General features: G+C 36.5%; 1 protein-coding gene across 6 annotated transcripts in view; it reads right to left on the bottom strand.

Annotated features, from left to right (window-relative positions):
* Window positions 1-25,535, bottom strand: part of INPP4B (inositol polyphosphate-4-phosphatase type II B) — a 609,854-nt gene that overhangs the window by 301,604 nt on the left and 282,715 nt on the right. For all 6 annotated transcript variants that reach the window (XM_074338474.1, XM_074338478.1, XM_019730779.2 and 3 more), the window contains exon 3: window positions 8,222-8,288. The gene's annotated coding sequence lies outside the window, so the exon portion shown is untranslated. The remainder of the gene's footprint in view (window positions 1-8,221; window positions 8,289-25,535) is intronic.

The raw sequence follows: 25,535 nt of genomic DNA, 5'->3' as shown, positions 1-25,535 counted from the left end.
ATGAGAACAATGCTGGTCTCCACTGTATACCAGGTCAAAAAGCGAGGCTCTGCTGAACCTGTGACAAGGCCCCCTTAATCCTGAGAACTCAGAGGGCTTTGCCTCCACAGCACATCAGTGGGAGCCAGAATTTACATAATCTCCCATGGTGACCTGATGTCCTCAGGGGGAATACTTGGACCCACATTGGGAACATAGCTAGTCAGCCATCTGATGTGTTAGGAATTGTTCTGGTAGTCATAAAGAGGAAAGCAACCTGAAGAATTACAAGATATCGTGAGGATGTGAAACACGCTTCATTTAATCTCAATCATCTCTCTGCAACGGGTTGGTTACATATGTCTGACTAGCATCACTCTTTACACTACTGGGATAAAAATATTTTAAAATAATATAGACTTGAAGAGATTTAAACAAACTAGGTGTCTTCCCATTTAAGAGATGAGAACACTGGGGGCCGGCCCGGTGGCTCAGGCAGTTAGAGCTCTGTGCTCCTAACTCCGAAGGCTGCCGGTTCGATTCCCACATGGGCCAGTGGGCTCTCAACCACAAGGTTGCCAGTTCAATTCCTCGAGTCCCGCAAGGGATGGTGGGCTCTGCCCCCTGCAACTAAGATTGAACATGGCACCTTGAGCTGAGCTGCCACTGAGCTCCCGGATGGCTCAGTTGGTTGGAGCGCGTCCTCTCAACCACAAGGTTGTCGGTTCGACTCCCACAAGGGATAGTGGGCTGTGCCCCCTGCAACTAGAAAACGGCAACTGGACCTGGAGCTGAGCTGTGCCCTCCACAACTAAGATGGAAAGGACAACAACTTGACTTGGAAAAAAGTCCTGGAAGTACACACTGTTCCCCAATAAAGTCCTGTTCCCCTTCCCCAATAAAATCTTTAAAAAAAAAAAAAAAAAGAGATGAGAACACTGAGGCCCAGAAATGGGACAGAAGAGCCTCGTGTACCCAGCTGGCTAATAGCCACACTGGGATTGGAAAGAAGGTCTTGTGTTCTGAGGTGAACTTTTTATCCTTCTCTCCAGAGTGTGACACTTGTCGTTGCTTCTCACATGTCATCCAAAGGATAACGAAAATTGGATGTTCTGGAAAAGACTGAAATCTCATGGAAACTTTTTTCTTCTATAAATACTTCATGTGATACATTGGGTTTTGCATACTTAACAAAAAAAACTGGTCTTGAGCCCCAAATCTACTTTTAAAAAGAAAAGTTGCTCTCACACAGCAAAGGTTTTTTTAAAAAAACAGTACAAAGGGTTAGCTAGCACCGCACTAAGTGCTTGGGTATTTTTTATTGGCCTTGTCTGTCATCTGAAAAATGAAATAAAGGGCAGGAGTTTATTGTCCACACTTAAGATCACAGGATTTTGCTTTCTTTCCCCCCTGATACTTTTTATTTAACAATTGCATATTCCAAATATAATGCCACCTAGCAGCCCATTTCAAGCCTATCTCAGGAAACAGAGATGTATAGAGAGAATATTAATTTGGCTGGAGGGTGATTTTTTTTCACATGTACTAAAGACTGAGGAAATGCTGCCTCAATAACGTCAAACGTCTCAAAATCCTTATGAATACTGTCACACACATATATCCAAGGCCCGTTAAATACCATGTGCTCAAGCAAAACCAAAACTGAAGCTTTGATTATATCCTTAGGGCATTTCTAATACAGACATCAGACGCTATTAATTCACAGAGCTGATTGAATGCCTTACGATAATGCATTTCAGGTTCAAATTAGTATTAACTAAATTATCTATAGTTTCTGATGATTAATTGCTCATTTTCTTCTGAAATTTGAAATTTCAAAGTAAGACAGATAATGAATTTAATTAAAATTTTATCGCCTGCTTTTCATTATGACAGGCAAGAATAAATGTATAGATGTGATTATTATTTCACTTTAGCTTTCCAGAGAAGTTCATCGAGTGCCTGAGGTTATCTATAAAGAACATAATATGGCATAACTGAGTTTTCTCATTCATACTGCTGACTGCATACAGATAATGAATTTTAATTCTTTCGCTACAAGCAGTTTCCTTCCACTCCAATATGCACACAATCACACATTCTACCTTAAAATGTTTACTCAATAAAATCACATTACCATGTAAGTCAGAGCAAACAATATATAATAAAAAAAGAAAGAAAGAAAATTCATTTGATAAATTTGAATTGGGCAGAATGTCTACAAAAAGAATGAGGCTGAGCAGCGAAGTTCCAAGCCATGGTTCCATCTGCAAATCCATCTCACATTTCTCGGCGGCCTCTCATGGAACTAAAGAGAAGCATGGATTTAACAAATCTCCATTATAATGTGGGTTGATCTTTTGTGATCATCTGGAGTACATGAAGGATTGCCACCGAGACAGTATGAGATTCAAGCTCAGGTTTTATGTGAAAAGAATGTCATTGATTTATGTCTGCATACCGAATAAAACCACATGTATGGACTTTCTTGCCTATCTTCTCCATCTCAGGCTGAAGCTCTCCGACTTTTAAGATTGCTTTGATCCCACATGGATGGAGACATAAGCAAAGGAAATAACATAATCATTCATTCATGTGACATGTCACTGAGTATCTACTATATGGAATATACTGTTGTAAATGAAAAAGTTTCCTTTTATATTGTCATTGTCAGAATACTAGTTTTCAATCCTTAAACAGCACAGTGAATGTTAACACCCACTTCCACACCTTTCTCTCCCTCCTGCTTCCCCCCTTGCCACCCTCTTTCCCCCCAACACACACATTTTGGCACATAACACTACCGGGTTCTTTTTCTTTTAGTGAACTACTTTGAGAATTTCTTCATCAGTTTTTGTTCCCTTGTCTGGCAAGTTAATAAATGTGTCTTTGTTTGACATTTCTTGTGTTGTTTGGGGGTCTTTCTTTTATAATCTAACTCTGTTAGTCTAGTATGAATATCTGATTTATCATGAGTAATTATCAACAGTAATTTATCATGAGAGAGGTGATACAGCGATGTGGTTATGAGACCTATTATGAATCCCCACGACCTAGCCTCTGCCTCTTACTCTGGAAACTTGAGCAATTGATTTAACTATATTATGCCTTAGTTTCCTCATCAGAAATGGAGAAAAATGCTAATACCTATCTAGTTAATCGTGGAGAGAAATAAATTAATATATGAAAAGGTTTTGTGTGTTCCATTTCTAGCAAGAGATGCACCAAGGCAACTAAACCTATATCTCCCATCGATTAGAAGTAAACTCAAAAGGCAAACTGCCGGACGATGTTGAAAAATAAACAAAAGCAGGAAAATTGTGAGAAGGAGCTAAAACGTGGAGAAATTTTAAATAACATGAGGGTGCATTTTTCATTTTCCCCTCTGAGTTTCTCATGGTTTTGATCTGAAGGCAGCCCCATTCTTTTGACATGGGCCATAAAACTGACAAATTTAAAATAATTAACATTATATGTGTGTTTTCAGAACATAATGGTGAATCTAAAGCACATTATGGTAAGTAAAAGAAGCCAAACTCAAAGGGCTACACACTGTATGATTCAATTTACATGGTATTGTGGAAAGGGCAAATTATAGACACAGAAAACTGACTAGTGGTTTCTAATGGTTGGAGTTAGGCAAGAGAGGCTGCACATAAAGGAGTAGAAGAGAGAAGATTTTGGGGTGATATATGTGTACTGAATCTTGATTGCGAAGGTCAATATATGACTTGACAATTGTCAAATATTTTAAAACTGCACATCCAAAAGTATGAATTTTACTGTATAATTTTAAACAATGAATATAAAACAGAAAAGATACTAGAAGTTATAGCAAGTTGTCAATAAATATTACTCGCATTATTACTTTTAATAACATTTGCTATTATTAGACATGGCTAAACACAGGGAAAAAGGCCCAAGAGAGGTATCATTGGAATGCTTTGATAATAACTAATGTGAATCAACAAGAATGCAGACATAAAAGGAAGCAAGAAGAAATCTGTTCCATGAAGGAGTAGGAAGAATAAGCTGAGAAATAAATATTTATTTATAAAAGAGTCCAAATTACTAAGATTTAATTGATAAACAAGTTTGATCCAAATGGGCATCAATAAATAAGGCCTCCCTTGAGCTTGGCGTTGGGGACACAGAAGCAGGAAGGAACTTCTGTGAAGGAATAGTTCCCAGTATCATGAGTGCACCCACATCACAAATCAGGGAGGGTACCCAACGTAAGGTAAGGCCACAGGGAAAGGGATGCAGGCAGGTGTCCTGAGAACCAGGGCACCTACATAATTGGTTCAGAGCCAAGCTCCTGACTTCAGGGGACATGGCAGGCAAAACTCAGGATGCATTCAGAAGGCCGATGGGTTCCGGCAACTGATGTAACAGCAGCCTGCTGCTCATGGCCTAAATTCATCGCACCAGTAACCCAGACACCAGTGTGGGAGCAAGTAGCAAACCATCAGATGTTCACTCCCTTGGTGAGATTTTCGGTAAAAGGTAACAGGATGGATGGAGTAGAGGATAGAAGGAAAGAGCCATTAACATATGTGGCTGAGCTTTCACTGGCTCTGGGTCAGGGTCACTTTCCACAGATGGGGAATAGGGACAGTGGCTGAAAACAACAACAGCAGCAAAAGTCAAAGGGGGTAAGATAATCTCAGGAGATACATGAGACTGCTTCATGGAAGACAGGATATTGGATTGGGCATGAGGAGATTTGTACATCAAAAATGTGGGGATAGATGAAAGGAAGGGAGAAGAGGAGAGAGGGAAAAAAAGGCAGCATGAAAAACAACAGGGCAAATACTGAAAATAGAGGCAATGCAAGCAAAGGCAGAAAGCCACAATGTGGAATAGGCACAAATATTAATAACAGGAAATTAACTAATCCGATGGGAGCAGAATGCAAGGAGAGGTAGCAGGAAGTGGGTGCGTGATCATTGAATGACATCATTCACAGGAGGCATAACCACGCCTGCTTTGGGTGTTGGATACAGTGTTTGTAAACCGGGAAATAGAACAATCTGGGTTATCCAACTTCTTGGCGCCACTAGTTCACAGCTTCACTCAGTCAAAAAAGTGTTAACTGAGCAACGATCATGCCTAACAGCATGGAAAGTACTGTGATTCAGAAACACCACGTCACTATTATGCCTTGAAGTGAGATTTACAACCTGCAGAGTGGAGTCCAAAATGTCTACAAGAAAAAAAGAGCTTGAGTAAAAGGATGAATGAATCTGTCTTTGAGTTTTTGCCTCCAGAGTACAGAATCCATAAGCACTTTCTGAATGTTTAGAATTTGCGATATTCTGTGCTAGATAGTACGATATATAGTCTCAAAATTAGCTTTGCTTCCTTTTCACTTTCTTCTCTCCCTTCCTCCCTTTCTAGAACTTAGTGTGTAAGTCAAGAGGCAAATAAGAAACCGCAAGGCAAAATTGTATTTAGAAATTCTATTTTAGAGATGGGTAAATTGAGACTGAGAAGAGTTAGAAACTTTTTTCTGGGTTAGACAGGGGACAAATGATGAGGGTTGGGGGACTTAACCCAGGCCTCAAAACCTTAAAACCATTGTTTCTACACTAAACAAAATCTACATCTAAACCCTGAAAATTACAATGTATAGAGATGAAAAGATGTCACTTGGTTGAGAAAATTTCTCCTGGAAGAGGAAACAGTCAAGTTAAATTTCATGCAGAATAACATGTTCCCCAGAGGCCAACTCATTTTAAAACAAGTGATTATTCAATCTGGCTGGAATATTACCATTTCTATTTTTCTCCTTACTTCTATGTTTCCATGTTGATGTATTTTCCTGGTTCTCCTGTTTTTTTTCAGCCATTTTCAATTAAGATTTCTAATTAGATTCCAAATTTAAGACACAGCTCTAGTAGAAAGCAAATGGCAAGGGTAGTAATTAAGGGACAGCTGTCTCTTGTCTTTCTGGGGATGAAAGAAGGCTTTTTGTTTCATATCCTAGGGAATTTTTCGTGATGTTTTTCTTTTTCTTAATAATCGCTAACTGAATTGAAAGACACTAAATTGATCTTAAAATGTCAATGGCCTTCCTTCCATCACAGATGCTGAGAACCTCTCTTCTGAAATAAGCATAGACTAACTCTGATACTTTGGGTTCTTGAAACATTTACTGCTGCAAATACAAAACTCCAAATTTTATATAAAATTAAATCGGTCTTTTGGTGCTAAAGTAGGTATTACCCGAAGTCATTTTTCTCACTTTAAGACTTTTTTTCAATTATGGGAATTTTACAAATAAAGGAGAATAAGCATTTTCAGCAGAAAGGAATGATTCAGAGCAGCTGAGATGGAAACAGTATTTTTTGTGGTTTCCCTTTGATTTAAGAGAAAAAAACATTACTAATACTGATATTGAAAATTACTTAGTAAGCTCTTAGTCCAGTGCTCCTTATTGGTACTGAAGGTCCTATTTTCACACGTAAAGTTTCATCAGAATTTGAAGCAATTAACCATATAATTCAGGTCAAGAAAAATCTCTGCCTGAAAAAGTGGAACTATTGACACAAACAGATTGTTTTTTCTGGATTGAACTGAATTTAGAATCTAGAGATTCCAAAAAATTATTATTATAATTCAATGTGCAGAGCTATAAACTAAGCGAAGTTACCTAAAGAAAAGCCAGCCTCAGGAATATGTGGAACCTATTAAAATGCACACTTCCAAGAAAGAAACTTTTGAAATATTGCCTGTTAACTTGGAAATAGCTCTGGGAAATACCAAGTTAACTTATGGTTCATACATATACACATATGTAGACATATACACATATATGTATTTACTACAGAATTCCTGAAACCTGTAACATGTTAATGTGAATTTAAAGCTCCTGAGAATGTTACAGTAGTCAGACATTTTCAAAATTCCTTGACCCCCAAACCATTTTCTGCAGAACATATCATTGAAGTAGTAGTCACAGGAATGAACATGGTGAGAACCTCTTTGCACAGATATAAGGCAGATGTGGAGGGTGGGGTTAGGTGATAGATTTGAAAGCATCTATTACAGTGTTTCCCCAAAAATAAGACCTAGCCGGACCATCAGCTCTAATGAGTCTTTTGGAGCAAAAATTACTATAAGGCCCAGTATTACATTATATTACATTATATTACATTATATTACATTATATTACATTATATTACATTATATTACATTATATTACATTATATTACATTATATTACATTATATTACATTATATTATATTATATTATATTATATTATATTATATTATATTATATTATTATACCTGGTCTTATATTAAAATAAGACTGGGCCTTATGTTAATTTTTGCTCCAAAAGACGCATTAGAGCTGATGGTCTGGCTAGGTCTTATTTTCAGGGAAACACGGTATATATCCAGGGTACCAGGAGAGAAGACCATGTGACATTGCACAGAAATGCCAAGGACAGAGAGTGCCAGGCAAAGCTAGTCCTAAGATCACCTTACAATGGCCATTGTGGCCCCATGGGACTGGACCAGTTTCCATATTCATTGTCATCCTATTTTCAATCCAGCTTCATCTTATGTCATTCTACACCTCTGTGGCTTTGCTACAGACAGCTTACCCTTTCATCAGTCATTTTCTTTATTTACTGCTCTCTGGGCCTCTCTTCCTCACAGTTCAGCTCTTAGTTCAACTATCATCTTCCAGAGAAAGACCCTCTATTTAGTCAGTCCCCAGTAGATTTCCTCCCTTGCTTCTCAAAATGTTCCCCCAAAGCACTCTGCTATTTCTCTCCACAGCATTTATCATAGCTTTTATTCATATATTGACACTTGCTTATTTATTTCATGTCATCTCCACTGGATTCCAAGCACCATGAGGACAGGAATGGATTATGCCAGCTTTGTTCAATTCTGTAACATCACCCAAGTCATAGCTGACTATTTGCCATATAATTGGACTTTAATAAATGTGTGTTGATTTAATAATAAAAAATACTAATTACTTAGTTAATTCTTCACATTCATGATAGGCCTGGCCTAACTGAAATTCTCAAAGTTGATTTAATGTAGATATAGAAATCAATTCCTCTTTCGGATATGGTCAGCCATGATAGCATGCAATCACACATATTCTCAGACAACAAACTGGCATTTTGTAAAATATTTTTTAACAACAGGGGCTATAAGTTTGAATTAATCATTGATCTAAATGAATATTATGTGTTAATTACTGAGGATCACTCTTGTACCTGCTTTCTTGTTGTATTCCTCAAACAGCTCTGCTCTTTGATTTTTTGCTTTGTGGATTTCAGAGCTCTGTAAAGAAAAAAAAGGACAAAATGTTAGCATTTAGTGTTTCACTGGGAACTTCTCTGACTAAAGAACCCCTGGCAAATAGATTTAATATGCTTGTAATGCCCATTATTTCAAACTTGAGGACTTATGTCATCATAGTAAAATGCATGGAACATAGCTATTTCTTCTTTGTATTCCAAACCCATCTGCTTCATTCAGCTCACAGAGCTCCGCCAGAAGGAACTATAGCTGACCCTTATTAATTTGCTTACGTGAGCCAGGCACTATTCTAAGCAACATGGATTAACTTCATTTATTCCTCGTAACTACTGAGCAGGCAAGGGTTAGCTCAGCAGGCCTGAGTCAGGCAAACCCTGCACATTCCAAAGAAAGGTCTGTCTTCAGGACTGGCCTGGGCCAGCTCCTAGAAGACAACCTCTGGAATAGTCTGCCAGGTAGTTATCATAGGCCTGAGGCCTTGGTCTATGCTGTCCCACATGACCAGATACCGTTATGATGAACACCTATTTTTGCTCGAGGAGCAGGGGAATCTGAAGTCTGAACAGCTGGGGTCAGCCATCTGGTGCTGCATTCTTATGTGATTGAGTCCTAATGAAACTGCATGACTGACCCCAATAAAACTAGAGACCAAAGCTCGGCCGAGCTTTCCTGGCTGACCACACTTCACACATGTTGTCAGACATTGCTGCTGGGAGAATTAAGCACATCCCCATGTGACTCCCCTGGGACACCTGGATGTTGGCAGCTGGGCTTGCCTCATGAGCCATTTCCTTTTGCTGATTTTCATCTATATCCTTTCACTATAGTAAACTGTGACTGTAAGTATAACAGCTTTTCTGAGTCTTGGTAGCATTTAAATTTGAATCCATTTAAATCTGGTTCTAGATTTTGGGCATTTTACCAATGTGCTATGTGGTTTATCAAAATATCTTAATATATTTTGTATCAAAAAATGCCACCTGGTTATTTTTCCTATTTTATAATCAGAATGATAATTTTCAAACTGTAGATTTACTGTCAACTACCAAGATTTCATTTTATCTGTCAAAAAGAGAACAATAACACTTATTGAATTAAAGTGGTTCTTTAAATACTGTACTTTATTCAAAACAAACTTTCCTCCAACGCAGATGCGACATAAGATTTTTCGCATCCACATTCTCATACATCTCTCCCCATTCTATGTGATTTTTTATCTAGGAGGATGAAAACTCCAGAGTCACCTTTAAACCACACAAGGTCTTATTTGATTTGGGGAAAGTAAAACACTGTACCATGATTTTTCTTAAGATTTCTAATTTTTGAGTCTGATAAATCCAGAGTTACTTTTAAGATAAGTGTTAGAAAAAATAGTTTTTTCTAACTATAGGAGAAAGCATGAAACTAATCACTCGGTGCTACTAAAGAAAATACAAACCATTTATTGATTTCTAAACACAAAAGAGAAAAAGAATATACTAGTTACATGTAAAAGTCATGTTTGCTATGACAAGCTTTTATTCAGGTAGACTTTGCAAAAAATATTTTGGTCTAATTAGTTATTGTCATTAGGTGTGTGAGGTAGTAGCTTTATTCTAACACTTGAACAAAACCGCAATTCATTCTCTTATGATTTTTTTAATCCACCCAGAACTAAGGATTGTACTCTGTTGTACATACAATGGACGACAGTGTTTTATTCTCATCACCCAAACAGACTGCATATCTCTTTGATATTCTGAAGTGTCATTATATCTGCAAAGGTAATTAAATCTACCTTTCAGTGTGGATGTTCAGAGATCAGTGTAGTCTCATATGGTCCATTGTGTTCAAACAAGTCCTTGAAATAACTTTCAAAAATACATCTAAAGCATGTAGAGGAAGAACACTTCACACAGTGGTAATGAAATATGTTGAATGTAAACTGGATAACTGTGCAAGTCCAAAGAATAAAAGTTTATGATGCAGAAGGATCAACTGTATTATGCGAGCCTGAGTCTTTCACACTTGTTTTGTCCCCATTGTTTTGTCAGCTCCCAACATATAGAAAGAACCGATATTGATCCAAACCCACCAAAGTGCATGGTAACCTTAAATAAATATTCCAGAGTTAATGCAAACAAAAAATCTTATTTAACTCATATCATTACCATTTCTTTCACAATAAATGATCAACTGGAATGTTTGCCTTATTTAGGATATGTTTTCTTTAAATAGAAAATACAAAATTCCATTTCAAACAACTTCAAAATATTAAATTGAATTGAAAATTATTGATTAGGGTTAAAATATGGAATATTAAAAAATTGGTATAGGCTCTACTGAACATAACTTACGCTATACAGATTGATGCCCTCTTTCTTTGGTTCCTATACCCATTCCCTTTGGGGCCCTGACTGGGGCCCCATCACTCACATTCTGTCTCTCCTTCTACCCCAGAGTCCTGATCTGATGAGGATATTGCTAAAGTCAAAGCTGGCTGTTTACCTTTCCCACGTTGCCCATGAAAGAAAGCTGGGCTTGAGATTCCTTATTGTTGATCCCTGACAGCCTAGGTGATTTCAGGTCAAGAGCTCACATCAGTGAGAGGTTTGGAGGTATTACATCAAAGGCAGGAGCTGAGTGGGGTGGTGTTTACAAAAGATCGGGGAGAGAGCATGCTATGTGTGTCAGGAAGTTCTGTGGTATGGAGGTCCTCATGGGTTCTGAAAACCTAACCCATCTGTCCTCTAAAAGATTCAGCAGTTAAAGCCTGCATCACAGATGACATACATATAGTTATTAGAATCTATTACAATCAACTGTCTCTAAAATAGATGTGAAAATCCAATCCTATCTCCAAAAGCAGGTTTTAAAAATATTACTTTGTTCCCTAATTCCCATTCCTTACTGTAAAGGCAAAGTGAATTTACAGCTGACAATCAGAGTATTCTCAACATGATCTTCACATCAATTAAAAACCTATTAAAAATTCTATTAGAATTAATAAAATAATTCAAGAAAAGGCTCAGGATGCAAAGTAAATTTATAACAATATCTTTACTATATAATATAAATAAACAGGAAGTACAATTTTCAAAATAAATGAATGTAACTCTCAATAGCCTCAATAACAACCTGAACAACTACAGATGTAATAACAAAATCAATAAACTACTTATGAGTAACTCTGTATAGAAAATTATAAAAAGCTATAAAGAGAAATAAGAAACTATAACACATACATGATTGAGAAAATATTTACAATATAAAAATCATTTCTTCCCAAACTAATTTATATTTTCAGCATAAGTCCAAACAAAATTCTAATGTAAGTAATTTTAAAGCCTGTTAAGACTTTCCAAAATGCATTTGAAGAATGAATCGTGAATCACAAAGAAAATTCTGAATGTGTATTAGCAAGAGGTTTTTCTCTATCTGATGTTAAAATACACACGTATTGTCATGACACAACATTTATCAGTGAAGAACTGACTTAGAAACTGATATACAGATCAGTGGGAAATACAGGTATCTCAGAAACATCCCACTTTATGCATTCACTCAACAAATATTTAATGCCTGTCATATGCTAAATACTATGCTAGTAATTAAAGGGATAACACAATTCCTGCACTCAGAAAGTGTGATGGGAAAAAATTAATAGCTCTTTTAATTATGATATAAATTGATACAAATGGGCATAGGCCTTTATGGATACGTATAAAAAGGGAACTTAAATTCAGTGTATGATAAAATGAGTAGCACAAATTAATTGGAATGAAAGGAATTGTTTAATAAATAATGTTGAGATAATTGCCTAGCTTTTGGGAGTAAAATCAAATATGGCCCATAAGTCATAGGTATAAATTCCAGATGTACTACAGAATTAAATATAAATAAAACACAACAAAAAATGAAGAAAAATATAATTGATTATTTTTGTTTTTTGGAGAGGTCAAGTACATTTCTGAAGCTTGTAAGTTCTAAAAGATTAGGAAGAAAAGGCCTGGCAGATTGGGCTATAAAAAGAGAAAATAAAAACTTCTCTAAGTTAAAAATAAAATTTAAACAAAGGATATATGAAATTATTTGCAACATGTGTAGTACATTAAAATCTATATTATATAAATACTAAGTACCAAAATATCAAAGGATACTTCACAATGAAGAAACAACTCATGAATGAACACAAGTTTAAAATGTTCAAGCTTATTAGTACTCAAGGAAATAACCATTAAAACAATGATCAACAATATTTCATCTAACAGATTGACAAACAAGAAAAAATGCCCATGCTTGATGCCATTTTGATAATGCTTTGAGTGTCGCTTTCCTATAACCCCTAAGAACTCTAAAAGTATTCCTACCCTGTTGCGGAAAACCTAGGAAGCATTCTCACCATATATAATTCACACAAAATGCACATTTCAGGCATACCCTATTTTAACACCCACTAAGCCATAGTACCCTTTAGGCAAGTGACTGTCAAACATTCATCATGGCATTACCGATACCAAACCTACTATGTAGGAGAAATGCAATAAATGTGTTCAATGTATAGATGAATTAATGAGCTTTCTTCTTTGTCATCAGAGTAAATAAAAGTGTAGTGCTGGCTTCTCAAAAAATATGTTTTCATGCCCTTAATCTAGTAATGCTAATTCTGAGATGCTATCCTAGGGGAATAATATTAAATACAGAAAAACTTCTATGCACAAAGAATTACTGAAATAGGACTTAAAATAGGAAACATGTAGAAACAGCTTAAATACAATAGAGGAATGTTTGAAGATATTGTTATATAATTTGATGGAATATTGTGTCACCGTTAAAAAGAAGAGTTTAAAGTTCAGATTTGAAAAGACTTATCCCGAAATGTTAAATGTATAAAGTAGGATTTAAAGTTGTATATCTCATATATAACAGGTGTAGTAAAAGCACAGAAGATTCTGCATAAAATCCCATCTTCACTAATACTTTATATCTTATGAACAAGTTACTTAACCTCCTTAAACCTCAGTTTCCTCAATTATAAAATAAAAAAAAATATAGTAACAATATCACCTATCTCAAAATGCTATTTTAATTAAAAATCAAATTAGATAATCCAAATAGTGTTAACATTACCTATGATATAATAAGTATTCAATTGTAACTATAGCTTACATGTGAACTATTAAACAAAAACAAAACCTATGCATGCCAGATAGTATAGGTGCTAATATATCAATGCATGGGCAGTAGATTTTTTGCTGCTCAAAACCTTTGGAACGTCTCCCCTATGTTTGGGAAATATTCTACCTGACAAATTTACACATCACCAGGATGGATGCTAGAAATCTACTTCTCAGTCTTCATTACATGTTCAGAGTCTAAATTATCCCTACAGGGACATATGGTGAGAATGCTAGGGTGAAACCATGTGACCTAGGATTTGCTAGTAAGATTCTGTTGTACAAGACTTCAATTCAGAAAAACATGCTTCACAGAATCCATCTGACAATCCATTCTGAAAGCTGACATCAGACACATTCGAGGCAGAATATCTTCAGGCCCTTGTCAGCAACGTGGGCTGTGGAGGCTATGCCAGCGGCAGTAACTGGGGGTTTGTCCTAGAGCAGGGCTCATATTTGGTTAAGCTTGAGCTTCTGAGCAGGCAGCCTCCAAGCCTGAGCCTCTGTTCATTAAGACTTTAATGGATCCTATGCATTTTTGCCTTCATCAGCCCCTTTCTCCATGAAACACAGACACACACACACACACACACACACACACACACCAATATATGTATGAAGTGTGATCAAACAATATGGTGAATGTTTAAATTTAAAAAAAAATTATTACAGTAAAAGAAACATTGCCATTAATCCCCTTCAAAATACCCTTCCGCCCTACTTCAAACACACTTATCCTATCGCTCTTGCCCCTTTCTGAAGCAGTTCTGGAAGTCCTCTTTCATGAGTGTTTTTAGTTGTGCTGTCATGGCTGCCTCGATGTCCTGAATCAATTCAAAACATTTACCTTTCATGGTTATTTTGACTTTGGGGAAGAGCCAGAAGTCGCACAGTGCCAGATCCAGTGAATAAGGTGGATGACGACACACAGTAATGTTTTTATTTGACAGAAATGGCCATACCAGAGCGATGTGTGACATGGAGTGTTGTCATGACGGAGGATGATTTATGGCACACTTTAAAACACACCTTCTCTCAACCATAGCTCACATCCGATTGACTGCACCAAACAAGTTGAAACTTGTCACACTCTGTTACTAAGGTTTGATGCACCACTTCCCATATTGAAGATCCCTGCCTTTCCATTGGATGGCACTCAGCAGCAGCATTCACTGTATTTTGTGATCACAATGGAAAGGCTCTGTGTCACACATCGCTTCCGGTACGGCAATTTCAGTTAAATAAAAACTTTATGGTGTGTCCTCATCTATCTTATTCACTGGGTCTGGCACCAAGCGACTTCTGGCTCGTCCCCAAAGTCAAAATGACCATGAAACGTAAATGTTTTGAATCGATTCAGGTCATTGAGGCAGCCACAACAATGCAACTAAAGACACTCATGAAAGAGGACTTCCAGAACTGCTTCAGAAAGTGGTGAGAACGATGGGATAAGTGTGTTTGAAGTGAGGGGGAGTATTTTGAGGGAGATTAATGGCAATGTGTCTTTTACTGTATTTTTTTAATTTAAACATTCACCGTATTGTTTCATCACAATTTCAAGCTAGAAGGGGACTGCAAAGATCATAGAGGAAAACATGTCATTGAATCCAATTATCCACCTGCCATTTCAATCACATCTACCTCATACCCTTACCAAGTTCTTTTGGTCAGTGATACAGAACTCAATAGTTCACTATCTCGGGCAGAAAAATCAGACAGTCTATCTCTTGATAGCTTTGACTGCTAGAAAGCTCTTCTTTAATGCTAAGTCAAAACAGCTGTTTCTGAAACAATATTTTTTCCCTGAATGCATCTCCAACATCTGAGTATTCTTTATGCTCCCATTTTTAGATACCCAATATCAGTGCCTTGGAATCATTGCACAGCAGCTCAATTCAAACGGTCTTTATATCAACTCCACACAATTGTTACTTTGATTCTGCTTCAGTCTATCACCTCCCAGGATAACCTGTTGCTCCAAAGCAGAGATGTCAATTGCTAAATCAAAGGCACTGTCTCTTCTTTCTCTTCAGATCACAAACTCATCTTTTCTTTGACTCCCACCAGAGGAAAACAAAATTGCATTGGGCCATAGTTTTAAAAGAAATTTGGAATCCAGTACAAAATGTAGACGTTAGTGTTTTGGAAAGGAAAGCTCTTCTACTTCTGTGCTTTCCTTGAAGCGGCTAGCCAACATGGAATAGTTATATGGACATAAATGAAGATGATATCTGTGTCTATATTAACTGAATGTCCTTTCTCATGATTCACTTGCTCAAAAAATACTAGGTTCTTGTATAAGTTATGGTAATACTAGGCTTTGTGATAAGCATGAAATTGCAGTCACTTGTTTGTTTAAGTTATTAACCCACTGACACAATTTTTGGCTGAGGGGACAAAGAAGGAGTTCTGTTGTATGAAGTTATTCAGCAACCAGGTTGAGAGACCCCACCATCTTGTGGCAAGTGGCTTAGTCACCATAAATATGGACATCCAGCAAGAGGATGAGGGAAGAGAGAGAATGAGGATGATGTGCCCTTTATGAGGCAGGTCTGGAAGTGTCACATGATCGGCCTGGATGCCCAAATAGCCCTAGCTCTATACCTCGGAAAGGAGCCAGGATCTCTGATGGACTGTTGGCCAGCTCCATCACAGTCACAGATAGTTAGAGATTTTGTGAGGCTCAGTTAGTCCAAGGCAGGTTGCATACATTTGTCTATGCCAATGCTAGATGCCTAAATAATAAAGTAGGTAAAATAGATGATTTGGTAATAAAAGCTTTGGTAAAACTGGCATCAGAAATAGATGAAGACAAAAAGATAATCAGAAGAATGTGGTAATTATAAGCTGTAAGCATTTTGGGGAAGATAGACAACCGGAGTCCAGAAAAAAATGTAGTTCTGGATGCGAATATCAGAAATACCTTCAGGACAAAATTCATATTAAAAAGGAGAGTTTATAGGGGTGTGATTTTCATAGACATATAATAAAAGATAAAAAATACTCCTCAGGCTGACAATCAGAATATTTTATGATCTGCCACTTTCCAATCTTCTTTACTAGTTCTCTACATGGATTTGTCTCAGCCATTTCCAAAATGGCTTGTTTTGTGGCCTCTGCAATTTCCTCTGTCTGGAGGTACCTTTCATCAGGTTGCTACCACTGGAACTCCACCAACCCTAAAGCCTCCTCATATATGCACCATGAAGAATATTGTTCCCCCTTGGAATTCCCACATTATTTATGTTACGGTGGCTTGTTGTATGATTATTTATTGTATGTTGTCACATGAATCTGCTTTTTGATTCTTGACACTATTGTATCTCTTTTTATATATTAAGAGATTAAAATGTTATTGAGTGATTGAAAATGTAAACAGATTTACACATTAGTGTTTGTAAACATTTTGCATACCAGAATTCCTTGGAGACTCAAGAGTGTCAGTCAGTATAATCGGGGTATTCTTCATTTCTAAAAAGCTGCTGATGACTTGATTTCATTAGCTTTGGGGAAAACAGAAGACTAATTCTGCTGAATCTGAGGTAAAACCTCGTCTCAGACAAAAACACAATGAGCTCCGTGGTTTTAATTACCCAAACGTAGGCCTATGATGTAGCACTGGAAAGTTCAGAGAGAACTGGGATCCCCTTCTTAGAACAAGTAGTTAAAGCAGCTCAAGAAGGGCACATCCATTCCATTTCGTGTGGTTTTAGTGCATAGGAAGTAGTAAAAGAAATGACTGCGAGTGAACCATAATCATAACCGTCGCAATAGTATTACCTTTAGTACCCTCATGAGAGTGAGGAAACAAAAGAAATAGTTAAATATTAGAGAAGAAGACATATGGCAGCAATATGTGGATATTAGCTGAGAAATCATTTTAAATTAAAATAGAGAAAGTCAACAGCCTACCAGAATTCTAGCGATTGCTTACCAAATCCTGTACTACCAGCCCAGGAAAAATGCCTGCTGTGGATCAAAACCAGTCATGGCTACGTAATGGGAAACAATGATATTATCGTACGGGAAAAGTACCTATTTTTACCCGTTTAAAGTTCAACCAGCTCTCACTTTGAGATAATATAGCTTTGAAATCTTGCTCTTTTGAGTAATTTCGTGCACAAGCAGTAAATAGTACCAGTCAAATGCCATAATCTGTCACCTGTTAAAAATCATCTTTCAAAATATGAAAAGACAGGCAAAGTGAAGATGACAGGAAAACCTTCAAAATAGCCTATAGATCAAGTGCTATCTAAAAATAAAATGTTTTCCCCAAAAACACTTGTAAGATTATCTTTCAAGGAATGTCAAAACAAATAAAAACACATTTTTTTCTCAATTTATCAAAGGAAAGGAGGCAACTGGAGACTGACTGAACTGATGGTTATGGTCCTCCAAAGAGAACACTTAGGATTTAGGGTCCTGAAATAAAAAAGACTAAATCTGATGGGCTGACAGGTTGCTTTCTTTGAAAGGAGAGATTTTAGGAGACACTACATATTGTCCCCTAAAATGGAAGAAGTGCAGAATAAAATAATTATACAAAAATCCAACCATAAAAGTTAACATATTTGAGGATTTACTATATTCAAGACCTGTGCCTAAAACTACTATCTCATAATCATCCTTGCTTTAGATGTTTCTACATTAGAAAGGCAGATTAAGGCCCAAAAACATTGAAGCCAAAACAAAAAGAAGGTCAAGAACTAAGAACAGACCAGAATGGCTTTTCAGGAAGATGGGATCTAGGAAGCTACTGAAACAGATGGTTTTGCAGAGTTCATAATGTGTGCAATAGGGAGACCACAACTTGAAAATCTAGAAGGCTCTAGAAAGAGATTTCTGAAACTAGGGTTATATTTGAGCAATCAAGACACAAAGATCGGTGTCAAAAACTCAGAACGTTATTACGGTAGGTCCGCCTCAGTGTGGCTCGATAATGGCAGATGACAGGGAGTGCTCCGAGCACTGCTGTGCTGTAGCAGCTAATCCAGTCCAGGAGACTCGCCTCTCCCCCAAATCTGCACCCAGTGACATCCCATTAGTAGAATGAAATGCGCTGTGGTGGTAGTATTTATACCCAGAAAATGGGCAAACACGATAACTCAGAACTTTGTTTTGTTTTCTTTGTTTTCTACAGAGCCAGTTTGGCAGCACAGCACTGCCCTGAAGGAACGTGTCAAGACATGTGTGAACTATGACTCCAAAAGAAGGAACAATACAGAGGAGATGTACTAAAGAAAACACAAGGAGGATAATGACACAGCTCCAGGCCTGGGTTAGAGTTGTTGAATCAGATGACAAAATATCTCTGAGATAATATTATCCCATTCAGGGAGGTGAAGATAAGTAAAATTCCTATGACTATTAGATGCTCTTGGCATATCCAGAAATGGATGATTTTATATTTCTCACTATAGGAGCCCCTCTAAAAAAAAAAAAAAAAAAAAAAAATTCGGAAGAGTATGTTAGAAAGTGAAATGCCTGAACTAAAATAAAAAAAGAAAGATACTCAGGTGGCAGCAAACTGTACCTGAGCTACATGAAGCAGAGAACAAAAGGGGCCAATTTAAGAAGCATTTAAAGGATTTAATCTTCTCCTGAGCCTTCTTCCAATGTGTGAGGAAACAGCAGGTGGGAATGATCACTAAAAGCAGACCATTCTCCTTTAGAAAACATGAGGAAGAAGAAAATATTTCCACTGTCCCTAAAGAGATGAAAGGTACTTAAAGCCTGAAAAATGTGAAAGAGGAGACCAGAAAAAAACTTGTCAGGCAGAGCGTACAATCCTCATTAAACAGACCATTACAACCACGAAGGAACCCAACTCTACCCAAGCTTCTGAGTGGACCGCCCCCTAGCTGAGATCGAACAGAGTCAGAAATCCAGGGAAGGGAAATTTGGAAGTTTAATTTCTTTGGTTTATCTTTATATATAATTTCCCTTTTGTTAGTGGTTTTATAACATTAAAATAATTTATTGATGTATTATTGTTGGAGCATCTTATGATTGTCACATGTTATAATTGCATAACTGCTGATGAAACATATTGGACACGTGGCTAGGTGTAACTGGGGATGAAAAACCAAAACCTGAGTGGATTTTTGGTTCAGGGTACTGCAAGGTTCATCCTAACTCATTTCAATACCCTCTAGAGTAGTGTCCAATAGCTGGTTATATGATGATGCAAATTCATTCTCCTCTGTTCTGTCCTGGGGTATCAACTAGACACATGTGGCTATGAGCACTTGAAAGGTGTCTAGTGTTACTAAGGAACTGAGTTTGATTAATTTAATAATAGTTCATTTGAACTTAAATAGTCATATGTAGCTAATGGATACTGTATTGGAGAATGCAGCTTTAGAAGTAAAAATTAAGTTTCCCACCAGATACACAAAGGAGCAGGGTCCTACTTAGCGTTGTAAGTAAGGAGCAGGACTTCCTGGGACCCAACAATGTCTAGGGGCCAGACTAACTCTGGGGAACTGTGGGACTCATCGCTAAAGCTAAATGTGTTAAGGGTACAAAGAGAACATGGATGGGGTGGGGTGGGGGCTGCCATCCCTCAGGACTCTGATTTCTAATAGAATCTTTCTCCTCCCTCCTCACTCACTGGAGCTTCTCACTCCATTTTAAATGAGAAGAAACTGTGCCTTCTTTTCTGCTTCCTACCTTGTGGTAAGCCTGTAATAGTGGGCTCTGTCCCTTGCAGGTACCCTGCATTTGTCCAGATCTACCAGATGGGGAGGCTAAATTTAATGACATAGTGCACAGTGGAAGTTCAGTCTGGCATCGAGTATATCATATCATCCAATCAAGCTGTTAGCAGTAATAAGGCTGTTATTTAGAGCTCCATTTGTCCATTTCCGTGCCTGCCAATCAGCTCCTTCCAAAGCATGGAGGGGAAAGAAGAACAAGTTATTGACCAGGTCCCTCCCCTTCCTCAGAACTTCCACACTCAATATTTCTGATCATTTAATGGCTTCAAAAGCAAAAGGTAGAATTTGTCTTTGGGGTGAACTGTTCTGAGAGAGTTCTAAGAGAGGGAGTTCTGAGAGAGACAATGTGGATGATACTTTTAGGCATATATACAAGCTATGTAGGTATTATACTAGCTTGTATTAAGGCAGACATAAGCCAGAGGAGCAAATCGTGTGAAAGTGCTCTGTACTGGGATCAAAGCCTTTCCTGACCTCCTTGGGTTGGTCCAATTCCGCATTATTTACTTTTATAGCATCTATTACTTCTCCTTTGTGACACATCATATCTTAATCTGTGCTATTCATTAATGAATAGTGTACAATTCCCATTAGATTGTAAACTGTAGAGCTTCATAAAGGAAGAGACTATGTGACTCTTTGGATCATCACTTTATTTCCAGCACTTGGAATGATGACTGGCACATGGATGATATACTCAATAAATGAATAATGCAATATTTTATTTAATGACATAAAAGATTATCTTTAGTATGAGCAGAGATTATGATGGAAATTTAATTTTCGACTTCTTTTATACATTGTCTCCAGAAATAAGGGTCTTGTGAAAGGACAACTCTTATTTGGAGGAATGTAATAGTCTCCAGGAATACAAAACTAATAATGGTCATAATGATAGAAACCAATAATAATGCCTGAACTCATGCCATGCTTCTGCTTTCATTCCACAGATCAATGTCAAGGGTCTGACCACAGAGTTATCTTGATAATTCAAAGTACATAATCATAGTGCTCAGGCCGCAAAAACAGTTTCCATTTGTTGAGTGTCATTATGTCCAGACACTGCTGAGCACTCGAGAAAATGTGATAGAGTCAGAATAGGAACAGCTTTGTGAGCCAGTTTTTTTGTATTTTTTTTTTTTTTTTTTTTTACCGCACTGCCAGAATGCCTCCTTTTCATGGCATTCTTTAGGTTCATAGAGCAAAGGCCAAAGGGAACTCTGTGAGTGGATATTACTAATAGACGCAAGAAACAGTGATAGCTGATACTTCTAGGATTTCACTTTTGCATCACAGTTTCCCGAGGCCTTAATCAAGTTTGTAAACTTGAAATCTTGTGCTTTATGGACTAATAATGTAGAGGCTGTGTGTATATTTTGCATCAAACTGGAAAGCCAGGAGCTAAGACAGGATTGGTGCAGCTGTACGATTACAGGCAGTGGGAAGACAGCTGGTGAGCAGCGGCCAGAATAGATCTGTGGAATTCAAGAACACCAGCAGAGATTCTCAGAAATTCTTGGGGAGAGACCTAGATTTCTTGCCATTGTAGAGAGGGAAGATTCAAAATTATTGCTAGTTGGGCATTAAAGGAAAATATGGTACTGAAAAGGTGACCTACCCAAAAGGCCTCTAAACTAATTAGGAAAGGTGGGGATGGGGTCTGAAAATCTTTAGTCTGCTGCTTCAGAGCATGGATCTTAGTGATGAAACAGTTGATAAGAACTGAAAAAAGAAAAAGAAAAAAAAAGGTGGTGCATCATGAGAGGGTTACGATAAAAATATCAGAAAATGTTTCCTGCCCTGAAACACCATGTATAGTTCTTATCACTGTAACTTCAGATGAGTATTTAAAACTTAAGGAGATCCAGGAAACAGCACCTAAAACCATCAGGTGAATGAAGTACGAAGGCTGCCATATACAGTCAGATTAAAATAGAAAACTTGGCTAGCTTGAAAACAGACATGGAGGAATAGCATCAACATAAAAACGAGCATATTAAAAATCAATATAGTTACACATTTAATAAAGATTCGTTCAACAAATGTCAATGCATTAGGGCAAAGGAGTATGCCTTACGGAAACAAGGTCATCAATATTTTATTAACACCAATTAGAAATGCATTCTGGAAATATACATGTATCTGACCAGAATCCGTCAAATTTATTGAAAACTAATCCATAAACTCATTAAAGGAAACCTTGAAAATGGCCTATATTTAGGGTTGACAGCCACAACTTCCAATAACCATACCTGAAATCATCCAATGGCAATCAAACATTAGAATTAGAAGGGTATGAGTGTATCGTCAATTAAGTTCCAGAATATTTAGGGGGGAAAAAAAAGCTGCTTAAACAACAGCTGATGCCTAAGTTTCTGAAAGGAAACATCTGTAAATTAAGGAATTACTCAGGAAAAAAAGAAGGGTCTCTTTGTTCAGATATTATTAAAACAATTGCAGTTAGGAATCTTGTATTTAATTTTTGATTAATAATAATTTCTATTTTTAAAATATCTCTGCAATCAAGGGGGACTGACATTATCAGAACCTTAATTTGTCGTTTGGGGCATTAGAGCACTGACTACTGATCAGAGAATCCTTGCTCTGTGTGGGATTTTAGGAGATTAGTCGCTTCTTTCTGGGGAATGGAAATAGCTTTCAGGGAAGGCATGCACAGATACATTTTTTAACTTGACACTAAGGGAGATATAAAGTTACTTTGATAGAGGAGACTTTGATCTTAGGCCAAAAAGCTGAGAGAAGAGAACAAAGCAATCAGAATGGAGGCGCAGTCTCAATCTTCACTTAAGTGTTTTTACGAACACCTCACTGGAGTGGAAATTTTCTCATTAAAAAAAAAACACGAAAAAAAAAAAAAAACTTCTGTATTTAAGTTTTAGATTGATAGTCTATCTCTGAGCTACAAAAAAACAAAAAACAAACAAAAAAAAACACAGTAAATGACATTCAGAAAGGACGCTGTTTTATGTTTTATGTAAACATCATAGAGATCAATACTCCTTTGCCAGCTAAGAAGGAAAATAATTTATATTTCATAACATACTTCAGAGACACTATCTCATTTGATCTTCAGGACAATGGCAGAGTGTACACGAGCGGGTATCATGATTTCTATATGACCACACAGAAAAAATACTGTTTCATACTCTCGACAGCCAAGTATGAGAATTCCAGTTGCTCCACGTTCTTACCAACATTTGGTGGTGGTATTAATCTCATTAGTATTAGATATTTAGTCCAGATGTAGTGACAATTGTTTCTTTAATTTATTTTCTTGATGACTTATAATTTTAAGCACTTTCCACGTGTTTATCATTTGTTACATGTTCATTTGAGACTATTCCAATCTTTTTCCCATTCTTAATTGCGAAGTTTATCTTTCTCTTATTGTGTGATAGCAGTGTTTATATTGTGGATACAATCTTTTGTCAAATATATTTTTGCTGGAATACATTTTGTTAGGACAATTTTCTGTGGTTTGCCATTTCATTTTCCTAATGGTGTCTTTCAAAGAGAAGTTTTACATATTTATAAATGCCAATTATCATTTTTTTCTTTTTATGGTTTGTACTTTTTTTTTACTCTATATTAGAAATCATTTCCTGCACAAGTTCAAGAGAACAGTCTACTCTGTTTGCTTTTAGCAGGTGTATATTTTAGCACTTGCAATTTGGAATAGAGTTCATCTAATGAGAGTAAGAGCTGGTATTCATTTTGTTACACAGATTTATCCAATCCAAGCAACATTTATGGCAAATAATTTCCTCAATGATTGCCCTTGGTGCCTACATCAAAAATCAATTGACCATTAAATGTAGGTCTATTTCTGGACACTATTTTCATCCATTGACCTATTTGTCTTTACTTATGCCACTACCACACTGTCTGAATTAGAATAGCATTACAGTAACATCTGTGCATTTCCATATAATTTTAGTATTAGCTTGTCAATTTCTACGACCATTCCTAAATAAAGTCTGCTGGGGTTTTGATTTGGATTGCATTAAATGTATAGATCAATTTTGGGAGAACTGACATCTTAATAAAATTAAGTTACTGAAGCCATAAATATGGATTAACGATCTTTAAATTCTCAAAGTAAAATTTTATAATTTTCATTGTAGAAGCCTTGCACGTATTTCATCAAACCTCCGGGAGTATTTTATATTCGGGGGATGTTTTTATAAATAATATATCTAAAATGAATTTTCTAATGGTTTCTGTATGTATATAGAAATAGATATGTGTAAAATTGGCCTTGTGTCTTATGACTGTTCTATATTCACTTATTTCTAGTAGTTGCATTTTAGATTTGGCAAGATTTCCTACATACATATATCTTCTATGAATAACGACAGTTTTACATATATATATATATATATATATATATATATATATATATATATATATATATATATATATATATATATATATATTGGTTTTTTTTCCAATTACACTTGACATACAATATTATATTAGTTTTAGGTGTGTAACATAATGACTAGACATTTGTATAATTTACAAAGTGGTCACCCCAATAAATCTACTATCCATCTGACCCCATACACAGTTATTACAATATTATTGACTATATTCCTTATGCTGTACTTTACATCTCCATTTTAGCACTTGCAATTTGGAACTTCCAATTTGTACTTCTTAATCCCCTCATCTTTTTTACCCATTCCAACATCTGGTAACCATGAAAATGTTCTCTGTATCTTTAAGTTTGTTTCTGTTTTGTTTGTTCATTTAATTTGTTCTTTAGATTCAACATATAAATGAAATCATATGGCATTTGTCTTTGTCTGACTTAGCAAGCATAATATCCTCTAGGTCCATCCATGTTGTTCTACATGGCAGGATTTCATTCTTTTGTATGATGAGTAATTAATAGTCCACGGTGTATATGTACCACTTCTTCTTTATTCATTCATTTATTGACACCCAGGTTGCCTCCATATCTCGGCTATTGAAAACAATGCTGCAATGAACATATGGATGCACATGTCCCCTCGATGTAGTGTTCTGGTTTCTTCGATACATACCCAGAAGTAGGATTACTGGGTCACTCTTTGTCTTTTGTTATAGCCTTTATTTTAAAGTTTATTTTGTCTGGTATAAATATTGCTACCCCATACTAAATATAGGCTTTCATATTTACAATATATTTATATTCATAAATTCTAGTGCTCTTCATTCTTTCCTGTCGATACAAGTTCTTGTCTGGTTTAGGTGGCAGGACCTACTTTAACTTGTAATACAATTCTGCAAAGAATTCTCTCAAATTGAAAATGTTATTTCAACCTCAGTTTTGTTGCATATATTCATTGGATTTGAGTTTTTGTTTCCTTTTTAAAACCTTTAAGGTA

This window comes from Rhinolophus sinicus, linkage group LG07, assembly GCF_036562045.2.
Source record: "Rhinolophus sinicus isolate RSC01 linkage group LG07, ASM3656204v1, whole genome shotgun sequence".
In the NCBI taxonomy this organism is placed as follows: domain Eukaryota; kingdom Metazoa; phylum Chordata; class Mammalia; order Chiroptera; family Rhinolophidae; genus Rhinolophus; species Rhinolophus sinicus.
This window is presented reverse-complemented; position numbering and strand designations above follow the sequence as displayed.